We start from the raw sequence: 11,935 nt of genomic DNA, 5'->3' as shown, positions 1-11,935 counted from the left end.
AGGCTAGCATTATTTGACTAACCGATTTTTTACACAGAACCGCACGGAGTGACATAGTGCGTAGTGAAGTGTTACTAACATAGATTTAAGTTTTTTTTTAATACAATGTTTGTATAATCCTACTTATATTATAAATGTGAAAGTTTGTGAGAATGTATGGATGTATGTTTGTTATTCAATCACGCAAAAACGGCTGGACCGATTTGATTGAAATTTGGTATGTAGATAGGTGATACTCTGGATTAACACATAGGCTACTTTTTATCAACACACCACGCGGGCGAAGCCGCTGGCGGAAGCTAGTATATTATGTATGTTAGTCTTTAAGGTATATATCTATGGGCCTATGCAGCCTGAAAATAAAGAGATTTGATTTTGATTTGATTTACAAATTCGCGAGTAAATACACAAAGCAAAACTAGTATACCTATATATGTATAATAATATCTAATATAGCAACGTCCTGACCTTGGCTAACATAGGAAGTTGAGTCAGTAACATGACCTACCGCAATAATTCTAACCTTGATCTTGTAAATAACGAATTTGCTGTATTTTTGTTAGTTTAACTACTTCCCGCACCTGGATATAAAGTTGACTATGTCCTTTCTTAGGCTTTATATTATCTGTGTATGTATTAAATTTTGTTTAAATTGGTTCAGTAGTTTTTGGGGTAAAAATGCGACAGACATTATCAGCTATCTAATAGGACTGAAAGATTTTTTCAAATCGATTCAGTGCTTAGTTACTGAGATTAACGCATACAAGACCAATAAACATTAAACTTGATAAATCATCCGCCGAGCTTTTTTCCCAACTAGGTATGTTGGGGTCGGCTTCCAGTCTAACCGGATTCAGCTGAGTACCAGCGCTTTACAAGAAGCGACTGCCTATCTGACCTCCTCAACCCAATTACCCCATGGTTAGACTGGAGTCAGACTTTCTGGCTACCCGTAACGACTGCCAAAGATGTTCAATGACAATGTAAAGTACAGACAAAATAAAACCTTGTTTAGTTCAAATTCGCTTTGCAATAAGAAAATTCCTTAAAATATACCGGAGCTAAGAAATATTATGTTTAATGTGTGTTATTTCTTATCTTATTTAATTTATCAAAGTTAATTAACTATACAGTAACTTCACTTTAATGGTAAGCTAATAAAGTAGATAATTTCATCATCATTAATTATTGTTTCAATAAAATATTAATGGATAATATGAAATATAGAAATTTAAATTACATATTAGGAACCAAATCGAAACGTCAGTTTTCTTAAAACAACTGTTTACTACGCTTTTTCGCGTTCAATTTTCAAACTTAACAGTGGTTTTATGAAAATCACAGACGTTTCTGTTTTCAGTAAAATTGGGCCTTAATTGATTATCAACCTTCGTTAACTCTTCTCTATAATCTTATTTTATATACTAATTAATTTACCAAAGATATCCAGCAAAATACCAAAATCTCATAAAAAAATCAAAAACTAACCTTTGCAATCTGCTTTCGCGTGAATAAAATGTTTTTTCTCTTTCTTTCTTTCTTTCTATCAAAAAAACACGCACAAAAACTAAAAAACACAACACACAATACACACTATAAAACTCAAAATACCAAAAAATACACGATACGTTCCTATTTACGATATACTATACCTAATACATTTCACGGAATTAACGTGAATCCTGAAATCCCTGAACACAATAAAAACTAACAAAACACTCATCCTACAAAGAAAAAAACATTAAAAAAAATACACAACACGTTCCTATTTACGCTAGACTACAAGACATCGCGGGTAACGTGGAACGGAACGTGCGTCCCGGGCCGCGAGTTGCTAACGACTGGCCAGAGAGATGGTAGGGCTCGGCTAGACTAATGATAGAGCCCTTATCAGAGGAGCGGTGGCTTTCTATACGCTATCTATCTGTTTTTTAGAGATTGGGGATTTTTATATAGTTATCGGCACGGATATTGAGCTCTCAGCGGAAGAGTGGGGATCGCTTTGCGCACTGTACACATAAGGCAATAAACCAATAAATCGCTTCTGCGCAGGTGAAGGTCGGGGCTCAATATCCGTGCCGATAACTATACTAACTCCACATAGGTAAATTATAAAAAAAAATGCTCAATCCTTCTCCGTGTGAGAGGAGGCCTGTGCCCAGCAGTGGGACGATAAAAAGGCTGTAACAGTAACAGGTAAATTATGTATTTTAATGTGTAAATTATAAAGGACTCGTTGGTCTAGTAGTCGTGGTAAGACTGCTGTCGTTTCGGGTTCGATTCGAGGGCTGAAATAACTTTGTGGGTTTTGAGTTTTAAAGAAACTTTTACAAATATGTACTATCTAATATGTGTTCCAAATATAATAAAGAGGAAACTTTTTTGTTTATTTAAGCCCCCGAAACTACTACACTGGTTCGATATGAAAAAATATTTCACCGTAGAAAAGCTAATAATGGCTGATTTACATTGAGTCAGTAACTGACGTCAGTCCACTGACAAGTCAGTGTTGACCCGGCACTGCCATCGTGTAAATTGATTTGAAGTCAGTACAGTACTACTGACGAAACACTGACACTACACTGACTTCGTGTAAATAGCACGCGTCAGTTTTCGGCGCCTACACTGACGTCAGTTACTGACTCAATGTAAATCAGCCTTTAGATTCAAAAATACGACTACTAGAGGATTGTTCAGGCAAGTTACCGCGGCGCTGGTACGTATAGAGCTTAAGAAGGAACATAGTGGATTTTAGACGGTAAGAGTCTGACACTCCCTCTCGCTGCACCCATAGCGGGAGTGGTAACTTAATCATCCTCCGAGCTTTTTTCCCAACTGTGTTGGGGTCGGCTTCCAGTCTAACTGCATGCAGCTGAGTACCAGTGTGCCACAAGAAGCGACTGCCTATCTGACCTCCTCAACCCAGTTACCCGGGCAACCCAATACCCCTTGGTTAGACTGGTGTCAGACTTACTGGCTTCTGACTACCCGTAACGACTGTAACTTCATGATTTCTCATTAATAAAAAGAGACAGTTGGAAAATACAAAGTGACTTTGAGATTCTTTGAAAAGAGTACCCATAGGCTTTACCAGGCTATATTTATCCGTAGACATAACACCCCCTCCCTTCTCCCACCCTTCCCGTATCCCGTGGGTGACAGCCACGGAGTAAGGCAAGAACGGAGATGCTATAATGCAGGTAGGTCAGGCGCCTTCTTGTAGGTCTAATACGTACGTTGGGCACGACGATTGACGAGTGAACTAATGGCGTTTGGGTTCTTTGAGACATCTGTCTATTTTGGTATTACTTAAAATAATACTACTAAAGAAAGCGTATATCGTTCTCCTCACCACTCATTTTGGCGCACTACTTTCTTAGGAGATTATTCGTTTTTTTTTTTGTAGGATATCATCAAATGACCTCTCTCACTGTGGGTGCAGCGTGAGGGAATGTCAGACTCTTACTGACTAAAACCCACCATGTTCCTTCTTAAGCCCTTTATGTACCAGCGCCGCGGTAACTCGCGCGAACAATCCCGCAACCCCGGCAGGCCTTGGCCCTGGTGGGCCCCGCACTTTGAGTCATCTGTCAACGATTTTTGGTATTACAAAAAATGGTCCAAAGTAGGCATATAAGAGCGGAGCTAGTAACGTTCCTCGTCCCCCTCGCCCCGCATGTTGTCGCAATTCTTTCTTAAGAGATTTTGCGTTATGACATCTCTGCTAGTCATTTAGTTCTCCATGGGTGTCGGCTAAGGTGACACTTATGTCACCCAGTTGAAGGGATTCTAACTAGACTTGCTTATAATGGGATAGAGGTCACCTTTTTCTAATTAGGTGTTATGGGATTCTTGGAAATTAAGGTTTTGAGTATTTTTCTAATGATTAATGTCATAAGGGCACTCCGTGTTTCTAGATAAAAAGTAATCTGTATGTTATTCTGATGTGTAAGCTATAATTATTTCTGTAAAGTAACATCAGAATCGTTTCAGCCGTTTCAGCGTGAAAAGTAACAAACACACACACGTCCACATTTATCAGTTAATCTAGTTAGAGTAGCGAGCAATAACTAAGTAGATACAGGCGTAGTTAGAAGTATAATTTTTATGACGATTGACAACTAACGACCATTTCCTTCACCCTTACCTTCAAAACGACTAAACTTATTTTAACAAAATTTTGCATACAGATAGATCAAAATATAAAAAATCTATAGCCTGATTTTCACCTAAATGATAACAAAACCGATGGTCAATATTGATAGTTTTTTTAATTATTATTATTAATTTAATTAAAATCATTTGAGTAGTAATTGCTATATGTATAATAAAAATGTATTATAATAACATTAACAGCATATTTTTCCCATTACAACTAACAGCATGGATATTCCGTGAAACCCGTACAAGCTGAGGGGGTGTTCGTCTAGACGGCGAGGTCATTGACCCCGGCTGAAGTTCTGACAGGCGGGGTGGCCAGCACTCACAGTATTTGATATTTGTTAGAATTTCTAGTGAAGTTGGGTAGTTGATTTGTTAAGAAAGAGTATTGTTTAATGATATCTTTAATAGATTACAAAAAAAAACTAATGATAAAATCATTAAACTTAAAAAAAAATGTAAAGTCATTGAATGAAGTCATCATCTCCCGAGCCTTTACCCAACTATGTTGGGGTCGGCTTCCAGTATGTAATTATTTAAAATACTATTAACTAAGTTAACAAAAATAAACTTGATTTGGACAAAAAAAAAACAAGAATACAGAAGTCTATTTTGACTTGTTTTGTAGAAAAAAATACTAAAAATATTAAAAAAAAACTTATTAAAAACGTACCTTAGTTCACCGACTTCATTTTTCAGATTGTGGTGAATTGAAGATAACAGTATTTCAGCTTTGCTCCATTTAGTATTTAGCAGTACCTGTAACCAACACAGAATAAATATAAATATAAACATGAAGAAGAAGAATAGAATTAACTTGCTTGAAATATAGAATTACAATTATAGGTCTTAAAATACAATTACAAGAACATTTCAATATCATTTTCATTTTTAAGTAAATAACGATTTGTTCTTTATCTAACTTTAAACTAAAAGCCTATGTATTCAAATATAATAACTTTATTTACCACTGAGTTTTTTGATACATAGTTTTTATCTTTGTAAATATATAGATTAGCTAGGATATGTAGGTTTGTTACTAGAATCGTTTTTAATTTTAATTGTAAAAATAACAAAACGTTATATACAAAGAAAAGTAAGTTTTACCACTGAAAACACTGAAAATATGAACTGAAAAGGTTATAAGACAGACTTACAGTTACCTAGTGCCACACCCAATACCGCGTTGTGGTAGGTCAGTAACATCTGTGCTTCTAACCTATATTGGAACACAGGGTGATTCAGATTGTAGGAAAAAATAAATTAGGAAATTATGTGTTTTTTTTTTTAGTTTTGAGAATTAAATGATGTTTGGTGTTGTTAATTATTGATTTCTATGTTTGTATTTCTCCACCAGACCATTCATATTTTTTTTCATCCATTTTATATTTACTTTAATATAGTAAACACATAGATTATAATTATAATACATGTTATATCTAAAATGCGTACTATATAATTAACAAAAACCTTTAAAAAAACGTACATGAATAATAATTACGCTTTATAATAAATATGTATTAACATATTTTTAGATCCTAAAATTATAGTACTTCCATAGGTAATTAATCCACGTTCAGAGCCTACACCAAACAAATAAAACTGGATTGATTGGTACAAAAAAAGCAATAATATCACAAATCTACAGTTTACACTAAAATCCTTTTATTAAGTTAAGTTTCACTTTATTTTTAAGTTTTGTCCAATAGTGTCGGTTGATTAAACATAATACTAAAATAATTTAATTAAGGATATTATTTACATACCATACATGAAATAACAAAATTCTAACTGGATAAGGAAAAATATTAATTTGTAGCTTCATACAGGTTGATGTTTTTAATAGCAATAAGTAATAATTAATCATATTTTTGAATTTTTTTGGAAATAAGATTATAAAGAAACACTATAAACTTAACTTTATTTTCAATCAGAAATGAAAAAAAACAAATCTAATACAATATTAACTCGTAATTTTAATTAATATAGGGTTAATGTAAACTATTTTATATTTTTTTCTTTATATTCTTGTAAATAGGTCTGTATTATATTTTTTTGTGAATAAAACTTCAAATAAAAAATATTTTTCCGAAAAATTTTGTTATCTCTTAAAATTCAACTACCATATTGTCTACATTTCTCTCTAAATACAAATCCCATGCTCACAAAACTAACTCCTGCACAAAAGTTCACCGTCTAGGATGTGAACCCGCGACCTCTCGCCAGACAGCGTCGGTCGTTGGTCTGCTGTCATTTATTACTTGTCGATACTAAAGGTCAATTTGAAGTAACTTTAATTGTTTCAATATATACGAGTTACTTTAGGTTTTTGACTTGTCTAAAAGTCTGTGAATTTTAGAGTAGCGAGGGATTTTAATAACGTATCTATCGGTTGGTTGCGATTGGATATTGAATTTATACATAGATATAAGCTTCATATGAGTTATGTCAAATTACAATCTCTTTTAAAATTAAATTCGCAGTTAGAAAAAATAAAAAAAAAACCTTTTTTTCATGCTATGCTGTTTCTCGCGGTTTAACCACGTCAAAGGGAATCTTCTTCCCCGTACCCGGATAAAATATAGCTTATGTTATACGGGGATAGTATGTGTCCCAACAGTGAAATATTTTTTCTATTTTATTTAATAGTTTGTGAGATAAATCTGTCTTTATAATAATGTTTACATTATTAAATAACTCGATCCTATAGCTGTAGGTGCAGCGTGAGAGTGTCATACTCTTACTGACTAAAACCCATCATGTTCTTTCTGGAGCTTCACAGTCGCGGTCACTTTTTTGAAGCATAAAAAGCAGCCCGGATAACTATTGGTACTATTGTGTATTTCAAAACAAATGTATAATTTGTTCCAATAGGACGATAATATGAATCTAGTTGGAAATCCAACAAGCACTAGCTTATTGTGTTTCTGATTACTAACTGATTTCCAGCTATGTTGGGGTCGGCTTCCAGTCTAACCAGTACCACGTGGAGCGACTGTCTATCTGACCTACTCATCCCGTTTACCCGGGCAACCCAATACCCCTTAGTAAAACTGATTATTAGACTTTCTGGCTTCTGACTACCCGCAACGACGACCAAAGATGTTCAAATGACAGCTGGGAATCACCAATTTAACGTGCCTTCCGAAACACGGAGGAACTCGTCATTACAAGATGGTTATCCACGGAGCGACCGCGTCAAGCGTTGCTTAACCTTATTTTTGCTTACATACTTAAAAAAAAAAAACAAGTACTCCAAATGATTATTCGGCTTTTACTTAGCCAGGAACTTCTCATAACATGACAAACTAGCCGATTTCCTACAATTACACTCGCGTCCCATGGGAACTTCTGCCCGTACCGGGATAAAATATACCTTACATTACTCTTAAAGAGTGCAGCTTTCTACCAGTGAAAGAATTTCTCAAATAGCTTCATTACTTTCGGAGCTAGATGCAAACAAACAGACAGACAAACAAAAAAACGTTTCCTCTTTATTATACACATGTATAGATTAGTATAGACCTTCAATTAATAATACTAATACTACAGAATCACCGTTATGACGTCACGAAACCAAATCAAAACGCGTCGGTCCCTGTATCCTGAAACTGCACTCACACTAGCACAGCCAGACAACGCACACATGCGCAAAGCCGCGTGTTCGTACAGAGGAGGTTACGCACACAGATGGAGACTGTCTCGTGGGTTTATATAGGGTGTTTTGTTAGGTTTTGATGGTATTTTGTGGGTTGTTAATTGTGTGAGATAATTTGGATTTTATTTTGTTACAAAGGTTAGTAATTAGATACTTGAAGAATGCTACGAAAGGGGTGTGAATAAAGTAATAAAAATGGTTAACACATAAAATAATTATGGAACTAAGTCAAATGTGACAATCAGTTCAAACTCAATAACTTCTGAAATGTTATCCGTCAGTTGTAGAAAGATCCATTAAAACTAAAGCTTCCCTAAATCTATTGCTACACTTTTTACCTTGTTCTTTCTGCAACTGAAGGTAAATAATTATAGGTTATAGGTACTATTTGTTCTATTTTTTCTTCTTGTCTGTGTGTATAAAACTATGTACATAAACGGTTTATCAAAAGATAAAGAAGTGTTGAAAAGTTCTCACAGTAATACAATTAATTAAGGACCCTGATGAGTATAGCAATACGTTTGACGATAAAAAGGATGGACTGACTGAGATTTGAGGCATGAAGATAACTAGGAGTTGTTTCCTTCGGAATGGTGACAAAGCGCGCTTAAATCCAATTAAACTGTAAGTTTGAAGTTTATTATCTGAATAGCCTTTTTCTACCACTATGTATACCTTATTGGGATTGGCTTCTAGTATAAGTAGATTACTAGTTTTTACAAGAAGCTACTGTCTATCTAACCTTGTCAACGGCTTACCATACTGCTTGGTGAAACTGGGTCAGAAAAATGTTCAAATTACAGACCTAGGGGACCTACAGTTTAAAGTGCCCTCCGAAATACAGTCATTGGTTTCCAAGATATACTTGAAGTACTTTCATACAAACTTAGAAAAGTTGCATTGGTACTTGCCTGACCTGGAATCCAACTCTCGCACTTACATTTGAGAGGTTGGTTCTTTACCCACTTAGGCACCAACACTTTTTTTTTATAAACAGAAAACATTATTAAGCACATTTTATTTTTATCGCTTTGTGGTGATAATATATCATTTATGTCATAGGTCACTGTGTCAAAGCCTGCCGAGGCTGCGGGATTGTTCGCGCTCATTACCGAGGCGCTGGTACATAAAGGGCTTAAGAAGGAACATGATGCGTTTCAGTCAGTAAGAGTCTGACACTCCCTCACGCTGGACTCACAGAGGGAGAGGTCATTTATTGAGTTTCCCATACTTGAAGTAATTTTTTCAAAAAATTAAAACCGTCTTCAATAATATAACTGAAACCTTCTCCTGAGTTTGATAAATACTGAAAACCGCATCGAAATCGACTCAGTCAATCCTGAGATAATGACGCACAAAGTGCAAATGAACATTCATTCAAGTCAAGCTAAGAACCTCCTTTTTAAGTCGGTTTCAAAAATACGAAATGAGGTAATTCTTTTTTCATTTAATTTCATACTTTGTTTGGGAAGTAATTTTGAGAAGTCTTATTAAAAGTAAAATAAAAGTGATATTGCTATTTCTTGAAAGGTAATTCTTGTAAGGTTAATTGTTTGTAATTATGTTTTTAATTGAACAATAAATTACCTACACTCCGTCTATTAGGAATTCTTATAAGAATTTCAAAAGAATAACTAGAAACGCAATCACATATTATTCTCATAAGAAAAAATATGTCCACAATAAAACAGATTTCAATTGACAACTCAACATCAAACGTTCTCAAAAACAACAGCCTGTATACAGCCGTCTGCACACATACAAAGACAACTTTATTCGTACACGTCTGCCTCACTCACACAACGAAAACGCGTAGGAGTTTACAGACACAAACACTTGTCTGCACAAGTCTGGAGCGCACACAAAGAAACAATTCACTCACACAGACGCAAATACTTCTATAAACACAAGCGTCGATGAAACTCAAAGGCGACGCACACAGACAAACATGTTCGTGTAACTAAACGTCTGTACGCACACATAGAAACACAGAGGTCGATGACCGACCGTCAGTTTTTGCAATGTACTAAGATATAAGATTTTTTTTTCGTAAATCATTTAGCGGAGCTTTTGTATGCAACTTTGGATTTTAGTGCTTATAGAATAGGGTTTAAATTGTGTTAATTAGTGGTAAGATTTCGATCAAGGAGCAAGATTGATCAGCTGATTTTTGGCAGAGAAAGTCTAAGGATGGGATATAAAAGTTTTGAGTCTAAAGAGTTTATATATCCTGGTATGGACTTTAACTGATATTTAGCAACGCCAAGGGAACAATTTCTCGCATATGGATAAAAAGTAGTTTTATGGTGTTTATCATCATCATCTGCCTAGATTTTTCCCGATTACCTATGTTGGTGTTAGGTTCCAGTTGTTCTAATATATCAGCTATATCACTGCCAACTTTTATCAAGAAGATAGAGCAACAAACATCCATACACACAACTTTTGCGTTTATAATAATATTTGGATTCCTACTAGAAGTCATTGCTTACCGAGACTTGACAAATGTCGGGATTCAAATGGCTGTCATTGAACATCTTTGGCAGTCATTACGGGTAGTCAGATGCCAACCAGACTTACTTAGGGGTATTGTATTGGGTTGCCTGGGTAACTGGGTTGAGGAGGTCAGATAGGCCGTCGCTCCTTGTGGTACACTGGTAAGTGAATTCCCCAGAAATTAATAGTCTAGATAGGAGTATTTTAAACCGAGTGGCCAACAAAAAGGGTTATCTTTGTTTATGAAAAGCTTTGATCCTGTAAAATAGTGTAACATCTCCACTCAAATTATTAATGTTCTCATACAGTGAAGGAATGAGCGTTAATCACCTCGCTCGCGCAAGGTACAGGCGATTTTAAACTTACCTATAAGTCCAAGTTTCCTCAAGATGTTTTCCTTTACCATTAGTCAGTTATAGCAACTATAAATACAATGCATTGGTACTTGCTTGGATTTGAATCCACTCATTTTTTCATCAACCTGCCGAGCCTTTTTCCAACTACATATTATGTTGGGGTCGGCTTCCTGTCTAACTGGATGCAGCTGAGTACCAGTGTGCCACAAGGAGCGACTGCCTATCTGATCCTCTCATCAGCATACAATTATACTTCTTGGTAAGAGTGATGGTCAAATTTTTTGGCTTCAGGCTACCCTTAAAGATTGATAAACATTTACCACATATTTTATTTTGGTTCTTAGTATAGTGCACAATGACAAAAAAAAATATAGATTGACTGAAAGAGGGCATGAATTAAAAAAAATAGCCTAATCTTAACCTTGAGGATTTCCTCCTTATTGGGAAGTCGGATGTTATTATGGTGACAGAGTCTCTGAACTTTCTGTTCAAGTTGAATGAAAATACAAACTATGACGTCACAGATGTTTCAGATAAAATTGTATATTTATTTTTCTTTTCTATCTATACATTAAAAAATATATTTTATGTAGTATATTTTACATACATACAAAAATAAAGTCAATGCATATACCTCCTTGGTTGCTTGGTATGCTCACCGTATAAAAATCGGTCCAGCCAAACGTGAGATAATCGCTCACAAAAATACATATGACAGGTCAAACTGAGAACTTAATATTTTAAGTCGGTTATGTATTTACATATTTATAAGAAAGAGTTGTTTTAGTTAGTATATCTTAGACACCATTGGCTGTGTTTCGGATGGCACGTTAAACTGTAGGTCCCGGCTGTCATTGAACATCCTTGGCAGTCGTTACGGGTAGTCAGAAGCCAGTAAGTCTGACACCAGTCTAACCAAGGGGTATCGGGTTGCCCGGGTTACTGGGTTGAGGAGGTCAGATAGGCAGTCGCTTCTTGTAAAGCACTGGTACTCAGCTGAATCCGGTTAGACTGGAAGCCGACCCCAACATGATTGGGAAAAGGCTCGGAGGATGAGGATGAGGATAAGAAAGAGTTATTTATAGAAGCACATTTGATTTTACTGGTATGTGCACTTCTGCTGAGCCATTAAAATAGTTCAAGGGAAAGGGTAACGCGTGCTAGGTTTTATTTAAAACGGTTCAGTAGTTTTGGCCTGAAAACCGGACAGACAGACAGAGTTACTTTCGCATTTACATTATTAGTTCAGATCAAAAATTTTGAT

The 11,935-nt window shown here is 35.4% G+C and overlaps 1 long non-coding RNA gene across 1 annotated transcript in view; it reads right to left on the bottom strand.

Annotated features, from left to right (window-relative positions):
* Positions 1–4,832: 4,832 nt before the first annotated feature.
* The window catches only part of LOC135119055 (uncharacterized), a 52,199-nt gene continuing 45,096 nt past the window's right edge, over positions 4,833–11,935 (bottom strand). Inside the window, exon 3 of the long non-coding RNA XR_010277952.1 lies at positions 4,833–4,920. This is a non-coding gene — a long non-coding RNA (uncharacterized LOC135119055). The remainder of the gene's footprint in view (positions 4,921–11,935) is intronic.

This window comes from Helicoverpa armigera, chromosome 29, assembly GCF_030705265.1.
Source record: "Helicoverpa armigera isolate CAAS_96S chromosome 29, ASM3070526v1, whole genome shotgun sequence".
NCBI lineage: Eukaryota > Metazoa > Arthropoda > Insecta > Lepidoptera > Noctuidae > Helicoverpa > Helicoverpa armigera.
The sequence above is the reverse complement of the archived record's forward strand: the minus strand, read 5'-3'. Positions and strand labels throughout refer to the sequence as shown.